This window comes from Mauremys reevesii, linkage group 2 (assembly GCF_016161935.1).
Source record: "Mauremys reevesii isolate NIE-2019 linkage group 2, ASM1616193v1, whole genome shotgun sequence".
NCBI lineage: Eukaryota > Metazoa > Chordata > Testudines > Geoemydidae > Mauremys > Mauremys reevesii.
The window spans coordinates 62,227,002-62,239,108 of NC_052624.1; positions in this window are offsets into that span (position 1 = coordinate 62,227,002).

Consider the following 12,107-nt stretch of genomic DNA (forward strand, 5'->3'; position numbering starts at 1 on the left):
GGTTTTAAAAATACTTTCCACTTTAATAATCTGAGTTCTTACTAGTAACCTAGACAAACACATTCGTTTGTTTGCAATATGTGGGCTCTGAGCGCCGTCCCATGGGGTCTGTTTGTGAAAAGTCAGCCAATTCAATGTGTTCACTGTTTGAGGTGTTCGGCTGGTCACACACCTGAGTGCTCTCATGTGCATCAGCAAAACAAATCAAAGCTTGGTGGAGCAGACTCATTGCTGCTGGTGATGGAGCCCCGAGAGGGTCTCAGCCCCAAGAAGAGCAAGTGGAGTTATTGATAAAGGAAGGCAGCTCTAGTTTACAGATAGATCCTATCAGAACCCCACCCCAAGAGAGGCTGCCGAGGAATACCTTAATCAGCTACCCCAGTCCCAGCCCATCCCATTTCCATCCAGTACCCCTGTGTTGTTGGGATGTGCTGGCTCTTTACTGCTTTTACACGACTGTAACTTCCTCCTTTGGTGAACTTTCTGCTGCCAGGGCTCTGAGCAGACTCTACCCCAGTTAATGCTGGCATAGATGCACCAGTGAATTTGGGCAGGAGGGGTCTAATTTTAAATCTACCTGGCTTGAGGAAGTCCTTTAAGCAAGGTGCTTTAGCACATTTCACACTCATGCTGTTCAGGTCTGATATATGGCAAAACATTTTCACCAAAGTCAGGGATTTCACTCGTTCTTATTAATCGAGCCCTCATGTGTTTGGATCCCTGTGCACTGGTAACTTACCCTCCTCTAGTGAAAGGGAATGTGCTGTTTGTCTGCAGTCAAACCGACTGACGGCAGCTGCATTCATTTGTTTCAAAGTGTCCGTCATATTCCCAAACTGGGGAATAAGTTCAACCATGTTGCCTGATTACCAATAAGCGATTTCTGGAGAGTGCCACCCATCAGTGCTAGTCCTATCGCCCACCTGATGACAGCTCGTGATTATTTACACGTAGCACCATGGTTCGGAGAGATCTCAAAGCAGGTGAAAATAAAGGTTTAATGATTGAATTATATATTCTCTTCTTGTGATTGAAAATAATAGAAGGCAACTGATGTGGCTACCAGACAGATTACATAAGCACGAGTTAAGTGGTAGAATAAAAATGAGTGATAGTCCTCCTTGACTTAAATACAGCACTAAGTAGTGTGCCCTTGAATTCAGCATAAAGCAATTTCCTCCTCCTCAGTAACAGCTAGGGGGCATTCCAAATGCAAATAGAGTCAGCTTTGCATTTTTAATATTTCATAGATACATAATTCACTGCCTCAGTTTAGAAACGTTATTGCTACCTCTTCTGTGCATTTAAATTATTTTGCATCTCTGAACTTTCACGTTAACTTTAATATCAGCTCTTAAAATGTATTTTGTACAGACTAGCCTGTGCTTGTAGCTTTTGAAAGTCACCGCTTGCACAAATGCAGACTTAGGCACAAGTAGATAGTACTATTGAACCTGAATTGTTCCACTGACACAAAAATCTTGTTTACAAAGGGTTTTTATGAAAATCAGCCCTGGTTATCTCAAAGCCATTCAAATCAATAGATAACAAATGGGATGAAAGCAGGCGCAATTGCTATTACAATACCACATTTGTGGGTGGTGTATTTTGCATGCTACGTAACCCATGGGTACAATGAAAACTCAGGCTGATCAATATTAAACAACTGTATTTCATAAACTGCTTTGGTGATCATAGAAATTAGAGATGGAAGAGCCCATCATGGGATAAAGGCCATCCTCCTGCTAATGCAGGATTAGTCCCTACAGCTATATGCAGTAGCAGAAAGATTTGAGTGGGAGCTGGACATGAGCAGTTTTAATTTCATTTGATGTCACCGATAAAATGAGATGTAAATCCAGAGTCCTCTCTAGTGGCCGTTAATGTCCCCAGTGGTACTTGTCACCGAGGAGGAAGGTTTGTGGAGACCAGGTTTGTCAATGTTTTGGAAGCATGGACTGAGGATTTCAAATGCATCAGACCCCAGATCAAAGCTGGGTTTGAGACTTAGGGGAAATATGTGCAGGTCTATTCAGAGTGTTCATTGGGTGCAAGCGCTGCCTAGTGCTCTCACAGTGTGACTTGTGAAGGCTCCCCATGAGACCCCCGTATAAAAGCCAGGCAGGAATCCAGTCCCTGCCCACTCTCACCCTGGCAGAGGTGGGAGAGAAAGGGGGGGACATGGCACTCCAGTAAGGGTGGTGGCTATGCAGAGGGAGTACACTGCACCCCATTAAGTCTATGCACCTGGGAGCTCTGGGAGGCGAGAGTGCCTTCTGGTCCTCCAGCTCTGGGCTGGTGCAGTTCCCTACTGCCCCATACTGCAATCAAGCCCTAAATGTCATTACAATAGCTCAGTCTGAGGCTATCATGTTGTCAACATTTCTACTATCATGATAATAAATTCCTTTTCTGAGGGAGAATGAGTCTATGAAAAGGCAGGGTCAGTTTTTTCCACTGATGTCACTCCATTGACTGTTTCCTCACCACCAGCCCTATTAATTCAACTTTGAAAAATGTCCAGACTACCTGCCGGATTGGCGGGTAGCGATCGATTTATCAGGGATTGATATATCACGTCTCATCTAGACGCGATATATCGATTCCTGAACACGCTTCTGTCGACTCCGGAACTCCACCAGGGCAAGCGGCGGAGGCGGAGTTGATGGAGGAGCCGCGGCTATCAATCCTGCGCTGTGAGGATGGGAGGTAAGTTGAAACAAGATACGTCGACTTCAGTTATGCTATTCCTGTAGCTGAAGTTGCGTATCTTACATCGACCCCCCCACCCCACCCCCAGTGTAGACCAGGCAAGCTTGCCTTCTTCCACCAGTTTACGCCAGTGTAATTCCATTGGCATCAACGAAGAATCAGGTTCCCTGTCTTTAGTAAGCTTGCACAGTTTTTATGCTTTACACTCCTGCTATTGTAGCGCAGAGCCAATGCAGGTATGGAGAGTGTAATAGACAGACTCATGGAAGTGATGGGTAGAGATTTATTTCCTCACCCCAGAGGCCCTTGTTACAGAAAATGTGCAAGATTCTATGCTGGTTTGAGTATCATTGAACAGACTTGTCAACTAAGAGCCTAGTACTGCAGTCTGCAGTAGCAGTTTGGGCTGAATAAGGACTGAAGGATCAAACCCCAAGCTCTTTTTTCACACTAATTTTATGACTGCTGAAGTGAGAGCTGGAAAGAACACAGCCCGATGTTTACATACCTGGTTGAGTTTGCAGGGTTGGTAGTGAGAAATCCCATGTTTTGACTGGTAAATTGAGCAAATGTGATACAAATGGTCACTGAGACAATAAGTTTGCCATGCTGCAAAGCCAGTTTTCAGAAAACATTTTGGAGCAGAACATCACTTTAAACATTTAAGAAAATCATTTGTGTGCTTCATGATCCTTCAATGCACAACACTACTAGTAGGGGGTCATCTTAGTGCAAAGTCTAGTCTGACTTCCTAGAGGCCTAGCATCCCTGCTGTGTAAGCACTTCTGAGGTGCTTTCAAGACAGAGCCTTAACATGATGTATTGTGTTGGCTGTAAATTTCATGCGCAACCTTGGACAAATAACTTAACCCATCCGTGAGTCAGTTTCCCCATTTGTAAAATGAGGCAAATACCCTCCACCTCACAGGGGTGTGGTAAGAATTAATTCACTAATACCTGCAAAGCTGTATGAGACTTTTGGATATAAGTCACTCTATAAGCACTAAGTATTGTTTTTATTATTCTGTTATCTTCTGGGCAAAATTGCATGTAACATGGTATATGTATCAAGTTGCATTAATGCAATATATTAATACAATATAAAGCTGTAATGGAGCACAAATTTCTCACCAGATTTTAAGTCCTGCATTCGTCCTCATTTTCCTCCACCCTAGACAAGAGGTGGAATCCTTCAAAGAGTGACCTCCTTTAGAACTGGCTCTCATCTTATTTATTTCTAAATTCTGCCATCATTCATTACATTAAAGGTTATTTTTTTAATGAAGCACTATGGGTAGGAGAAATAACTTTTACCTTCTGCTCTAATTGATGAATGATGTGTGAACTAATCAGAAAGCTTTGCTGTAGCCACCATTAAAGCAACAGATGTATGTGGCTCAGGAGAGATTTGTTGAATGGCTTCAACCTTTAAGTGCAGAGGATAAATGGATGGTGACATCATTATGCCTTGACAAATAGAAATTATATCATTCTCTTTTTTTCATTACTGAAGGATGATTTATTTCTATGGCTTTCATTTTCATAAGCCCATCCATTGTCTGTAAAGTTAAAGCCTTTTAAAATTGCAATATGCAACTAAAGTCGCTAATAACGTACCACACATGATCAAAGAGCATATTGTTTTCTGAGCTGTTCTCGTGGAAAATACTTTTAACGAAATAATGCTATGATTTACAATAATGGCAGAAAAAAGTATGTTTGCATCCTACACCTGGGTTTATTTTAAATCAACTACAATTCAAAAGTATAACAAACTAGGAGACACTTGACCTAGTGATATTTCATTCATCAGCTGCTAGAGGATGCTGCTGTGTTTGGAGGGTTTTGGAACGAATCCTAAGAATAGATAGGATTGTTCTGCATAACAGTTTTGTGTCATAATAAATGGGCAAATGTTCTCCTGTCATTGATGCTCTACCTGTATATTCTGGGCTGGTGTCTTGTTTGATCATATTTTCATAGTCATTCAGATGGACTGGAATTTCCATGACATTTTCAATTATTATTGAATTATTATTATTCACTTGAAGATGAATGCCTGTCTGTGAAGATGGTGTCACCAGGAGGGCTTCGGCTTCCTTGATGATGGGATGCTGTTCCAGGAAGAAGGACTGCTAAGAAGAAATGGGGAGCACCTATTGAGGAAGGGGAAGAGCATATTTGGATACAGATTGTCTCACCTAGTGAGGACGGCTTTAAACTAGGTTCGAAGGGAGCAGGTGACCAAAGTCCACAAGGTAAGTCAAGAATATGGAGACCTGGGAGAAGGTTTGGAATTTGGGGGGAGCATGGGCTGTTATAGCAGGGATAAAGGAGAGACAAGACAGAACTGTCGGGGGGGATCAAATCAGTATCTTAGATGTCTGTATACTAATGCAAGAAGTATGGGGAATAAGCAGGAAGAACTCAAAATGCTAGTAAATAATCACAACCATGACATAGTTGGCATCACAGAGACCTGGTGGGATAATACACACGACTGGAATATTGATATAGAAGGATACAGCTTGCTCAGGAAGGATGGCAGGGGAAAAGGGAGGAGGTGTTGCATTATATATTAAAAATGTGTACACTTGGACTGAGATTGAGATGGAAATAGGAGACAGACTTGTTGAAAGTCTCTGGGTAAGGATAAAAGGGGTAAAAAACAAGGGTGATGTCATGGTAGTGGTCTACTACAGACCAGTTAACCAGGTAGAAGAGGTGGATGAGGCTTTTTTTAAACAGCTAACAATCATCCAAAGCACAGGACTTGGTGGTGATGGGGGACTTCAACTACCCAGACATCTGATAGGAAAATAACACAGCAGGGCGCAGATTATCCAATACATTCTTGGAATGTATTGGAGACCATTTTTTATTTAAGAAGGTGGCGACAGCAACCAGAGGAGAGGCTGTTCTGGATTTGATTTTGACAAATAGGGAGGAACTGGTTGAGAATTTGAAAGTGGAAGGCAGCTTGGGTAAAAGTGATCATGAAATGGTAGAGTTCATGATTCTAAGGAATGGTAGGAGGAAGAACAGCAAAATAAAGACAATGGATTTCAAGAAGGCAGACTTTAGCAAACTCAGGGAGTTGGTAAGTAAGATCCCATGGGAAGCAAGTCTAAGGGGAAAAACAATAGAAGACGGCAGTTTTTCAAAGAGACATTATTAAGGGCACAAGAGGAAACTATCGCACTGCATAGGAAAGATAGGAAAGATGGCAAGAGACCATCCTGGCTTAAGCAGGAGATCTTCAATGATCTAAAGATCAAAAAAAGAGTCCTACAAAAAGTAGAAACTAGGTCAAATTACAAAGTATGAATATAAACAAATAACACAAGTTATGTAGAGACAAAATTAGAAAGGCCAAGGCACAAAATGAGATCAAACTAGCTAGAGACATAAAGGATAACAAGAAAATATTCTACAAATACATTAGAAGCAAGAAGACGACCAAGGACAGGGTAGGCCCATTACTCAATGGTGTGTGTGTGTGTGTATTATAACAGAAAATGTGGAAATGGCAGAGGTGCTTAATGATTTCTTTGTTTCAGTTTTCACCAAGAAGGTTGGTGGTGATTGGACGTCTAATGTAGTGAATGCTAGTGAAAATGAGATAGGATCAGAAGAGGCTAAAATAGGGAAAGAGCAAGTTAAAAATTACTCGGACAAATTAGATGTCTTCAAGTCACCAGGGCCTGATGAAATACATCCTAGAATACTCAAGGGGCTGACTGAAGAGATATCTGAGCCATTAGCGATCTTTGAGAAGTCATGGAAGACGGGAGAGATTCCAGAAGACTGGAAAAGGGCAAATATAGTGCCCATCTATAAAAAGGGAAATAAGGATAACCCAGGGAATTACAGACCAGTCAGCTTAACTTCTGTACCTGGAAAGATAATGGAGCAAATAATTAAGCAATCAATTTGCAAACATCTATAAGATAATAAGGTGATATGTAACAGCATGGATTTGTCAAAAACAAATCGTGTCAAACCAACCTCATAGCTTTTTTGAAATGGTAACAAGCCTTGTGGATAGGGGAGAGTGTTAGACGTGGTATATCTTGATTTTAGTAAAGCTTTTGATACTGTCCATGACGTTCTCATAAATAAACTAGAGAAATGCAACCTACATGGAGCTATTATAAAGTGGGTGCAAAACCGGTTGGAAAATCATTCCCAGAGTGTAGTTATTAGGGGTTCACAGTCATGCTGGAAGACTATAACGAGTGGGGTCCCACAGGGATCAGTTCTGGGTCCGGTTCTGTTCAATATCTTCATCAATGATTTAGATAATGGCATACAGAGTACAATTATAAAGTTTGTGGATGATACCAAGCTGGGAGGGGTTGCAAGTGCTTTGGAAGATAAGATTAACATTCAAAATGATCTGGACAAACTAGAGAAATGGTCTGAAGTAAATAGGATGAAATTCAATAAGGACAAATGCAAAGTACTCCATTTAGGAAGGAACAATCAGTTGCACAGATACAAAATGGGAAATGATTGCCTAGGAAGGAGTACTATGGAAAGGGATCTGGAGGTCAAAGTGGACCACAAGCTAAATATGAGTCAAAAGTGTAATGCTGTTGCAAAAAAAGCAAACATCATTCTGGGATGTATTAGGAGGAGTGTTGTAAGCAAGACACGAGAAGTAATTCTTTCACTCTACTGTGCTCTGATTAGGCCTCAATTGGAGACAGTCCAGAGAAGAGCGATAAAAATCATCAAAAGTCTAGAAAACATGACCTATGAGGGAAGATTGAATAAATTGGGTTTGTTTAGTCTGGAAAAGAGAAGACTGATAGGGGACATGATAACAGTTTTCAAGGATGTAAAAGGTTGTTACAAGGAGGAGGAAGAAAATTTGTTTTTCTTATCCTCTGAGAATAGGACAAGAAACAATGGGCTTAAATTGAAGCAAGGGAGGTTTAGGTTGGACATTAGGAAAAACTTCCTAACTATTAGGGTGGTTAAGCACTGGAATAAATTGCCTAAGGTGGTGGTGGAATCTCCATCACTAAGAATTTCTAAGAGCAGGTTAGACAAACACCTGTCAGGAATGGTCTAAATAATTAGTCCTGCCACAAGTGCAGGGGACTGGACTAGATAACCTCTCAAGGTCCCTTCAAGTTCTATGATTCTATGATTGCACTTTTTCTTCTTATACTGCTCCTTACAAATCAGAAATCCTAAAAATAAATTGTGCATCTGTCTGTCTGCTCCATTCTCCAGAATACATTTAAATAACAGAATAAATGTTGGAAAACATTTGAATTAATTACAACAGGAGATGAAAAACAGCTGATTTTGTTTGTCTAGGACATAAATGAGAGAATTAAGATGATGCTGGGTCAGAGTGAAGTTTGCAGTATAAAACTGGGGTCACAAGCATGTAATACGGAAATACCTGTATAATGAACAGATTAATGGTGGGATTTCTACCGATAGACCTTTTGGTGTGTTGGGGGAAATAAGATCAAGGTCAGCTAGAAGGAAAAGAAACTTGGGAAGATACAATTGAAATGGAAGGACAGATCATCACAGCTGGCAGGGCTCTGGACTCTGTTGGCAGTCTCATCACCGACAACAAGGGCTGAATAACTGACCTAGCCACTCACCTTAGAGGTGGTACCTGCCAGTCACGGCTGAGGCACACTGGCAGTTCTTCTACCTGCTCTGTGGATAAATAGAGGACCCTATGCCCAAACTTTTATATATGGCTGCCTAAAACTAGGCACCTTAAATCCATACTTAGGCACCTAAATACGTGACCTGATCTTCAGAGGTGCTGAAGATCCACAAGTCCCCTGGAAGGAGTGAAGGTGGGACTTATTTTAAATAGGTGCTTATATATGGATTTAGGTAACTAAGGGTATGTCTACACTTAAAATGCTACAGCTGTGCAGTGTAGACACTACCTGTGAGAATGGGAGGGGTTCTTCCACTGGGAGAGGTAGTCCATCTCCCCAAGAGGTGGTAGCTATGTCGACCAGTGAATTCTTCCATTGACCTAGCACTCTCTACACCTGGTGTTAGGTTGGAATAACTGCCTCTCTCAGGGATGTGGATATTTCAGACCCCTGAGGGAGGTAGCTATATCAGTGTAAGTTCCTAGTGTAGACTAGCCCTAAGCTTGAAAATTTGGGCCTTAATCCTCAGTGTTCTGATCAGCCCCTTTCATGGATGTAAAATTCAGTTCAAGGTGGGGAAGGCAATGAAAGTGCTATTTACTATAAATATGCATGTGCTGTAGTTCACCTGAAGTGATGAGCTTGACGCTGGCACCTCTGGCCTTTGTTATGCAGGAGGTCAGACTAGTTGATCACTGTGATCCCTTCTGGCCTTACAATGTATGAAATTACTCATTGCATCAGATCTTGCGGTCTAATCCATTAAGAAATGTAATACAAATTTTGAAATAATCCCATTTTCCTCTGCTAAGGTGTGACACCCATTTTAATGACCTGGGTTTTGTTTAAACCTACTAGAAGAGCAGCATTTCTTACTAGAACTTTTTTTTTTTCATTTCCACCTGCTCCTAACAAGGAAAATCTCCTTCTGGCTGTACATAAATTAGTGAGAGTAATGCACATGACAGTAGCACGTTGTGTAACACGCCGAGAACACTGGAGGCAGGCAGCAATTACATAAAAAGAGGGATTTTACAAAAATAGCAATCATTAAAATAAACATGATAAACACACACTCAAATGTTTAATTTGGGATGGGAGAATGCAATTTAGAAGTCTAAATTATTTAAAAATTACTTCAAAGCCATTAGAACTGTTTAGGGGTTTGGAACGGGTCCCATATGAGGAGAGATTGAAGAGGCTAGGACTTTTCAGCTTGGAACAGAGGAGACTAAGGGGGAATATGGTAGAGGTGTATAAAATTATGAGTGATGTGGAGAAAGTGGATAAGGAAAAGTTATTTACTTATTCCCATAATACAAGAACTGGGGGCCAACAAATGAAATTAATGGGCAGCAAGTTTAAAACGAATAAAAGGAAGTTCTTCTTCACGCAGTGCACAGTCAACCTGTGGAACTCCTTGCCTGAGGAGGTTGTGAAGGCTAGGACTATAACAGCATTTAAAAGAGACCTGGATAAATTCATGGTGGTTAAGTCCATTAATGGGTATTAGCCAGGATGGGTAAGGAATGGTGTCCCTAGCCTCTGTTTGTCAGAGGGTGGGGATGGATGGCAGGACAGAGATCACTTGATCATTACCTGTTAGGTTTACTCCCTCTAGGGCACCTGGCATTGGCCACTGTCAGTAGACAGGATACTGGGCTAGATGGACCATTAGTCTGAGCCAGTACGGCCATTCTTATGTTCTAAGTTATTCTTAGATGGTTAATGAAACACTGGATCATTTTTACAACGTTTTCATGTGAAACCAGTGGTTCCTCCTGGAAAATGGCTGATGAGGGAACCTCACTTGTGTTTGCTTGACAAAAGTTGTTATGATGCTAGTGGACCAGGTGCCTGCTCTTGCCAAGGCTGTAGGCTCAGCTGAGCATTGACAAACTCATAGCTGGAAACCAGATCAGCTCACCTGTATGTTAGTATTGTTCAAGATACATGTTAGACTTGTAAGGATGTCTTTAGTTTTTAGACTCTGTAAAATGCTTGGAAGTTGCTGCATGCATTAATCTTACTTGTAATGTCTGTATCCCATGTTATAAGGTATTATGTATGTTTTGCTTTATAACTCTAAATATGCTTGCTCTGAACGTCTGAACTCAGGCAGGAGAAGGGTTCCCCCACCCATCAAGAAGGATTATCAAAACTAAGGGAGCCATTGAGAAGCATCAGAATACATAGACTGGGCTATGGGCCTCTCTCGCCCATGAAGGTTGCTTCGTGCAAGAAAGCTCGTCCCAACAACTTGAGTATTGGAAGAAGGAAATACAGACAGCTGACATGAAAATTCTTTATCTCTTTACTGTTTGGACACTCACAAAGCTGGAACTGGGAAACAAAAGCAGAGAACCCCAGGGTCAACCCTAAGAAGACATTCAGTGCTGGCAGATTACCACATCTCTGTCACCTTTTGGAACCATAGACTGACTCATTTGTGTATATATGTTGCCTGCTTTAATCTGTGAATAACCCTCTCATTTCTTTTTCCTAGTTAATAAATGCTTGGTTAGTTTACTATAGGATTGGCTACAAGCATTGGCTTTGGTGTGAGATCCGAGGTACAATCTTATGTGGGGTAAGTGACTGGTCTCTTTGGACTGGGAGCAACCTGATTCTTTTGTGATCTTTGGTGTAAGGGACCATTTATCATTAAGCCCAGTTTGCCTTGGCGGGAAGATAGACTGGAGAGCCTGGAGGGATGGTCTGTGACTCCGTGGTAAGACTGTTAAAGTGATCCAGGAGTTCACATTTGTTACGGGGTTGGTGAAATCTAATTATGGAACATACCACCAGTTTGGGATGTCTGCCCTGCTTTTTGACAGTCTGCCTTGAGGTGGGCACTCACAGCTGTAAACCACTGCAGACAGCATGACAATTGTATCTTTACTCTCTACACAATGTTAACAAAATGAGGAAACCACATAGAGACAGTTGGGTTCCAAATAACCATGTTAACTAACTATATTCCAACACATAAGGCCAAGTTAAATATATACCCTGTTGCTTGCCAGCTGACAGGGACAGATGCAGCCAGAGCAGGGATTGCAGCTTTGAGGGGACAAGGGGTAAAATGAAGCCCCGTTGGGGTTGCCACTCTCTCAAGCACCTCTCTGGACCTAGTGCAGACCTTCACACACACACTCTGGGGACACTAGGACCCAAATGGTCTCTCCTCGCTTGTGAGAAAACTAAAGAAAGGAGCGGCCAGAGACTCCAGCCAGTAGGGGAAGAAGCAACCAAAGCAGGGACCTCTGGATCTCCAGCCATTCACAGAATTTTCTACAATTTTGACTGGACTGTTTGGCTGTTTGCTCCAGCCCTCCTCTCTTCTCTCCTTCACAGCCTCACTCTACTGCCCCTCTTTCCCTCTTCTCTTCTCCTCTTTGCCCCTCCCCTTCTATTTTATTTTCATTTAGCTGATCCCTTCCTAAGAGCAAGTCTCCCTGCCCTCCCCAGCAATAAATAAATAAATAGAACTAACATGCTGTTTGCTGCCATCACATTGTTCACTCCGCTCGTGCATTCTACCCCTTCCCCCAGCCCATGTCTGTCTAGTCTATTTAGGTTATGAGCTCTCTGAGGCAGGGACCATCTCCTACTCTGTCTTTGTTCAGCCTGAGCACAACAGGCTTTAGACACTCTGGTGGGCCTTCGGGCCCTACCACAATCAACATGTGAAATTATAATGCTTTGTTAGGTTCTGGTGGCTTCTGCAACAGTAGACAGGGAGGCCCCAAA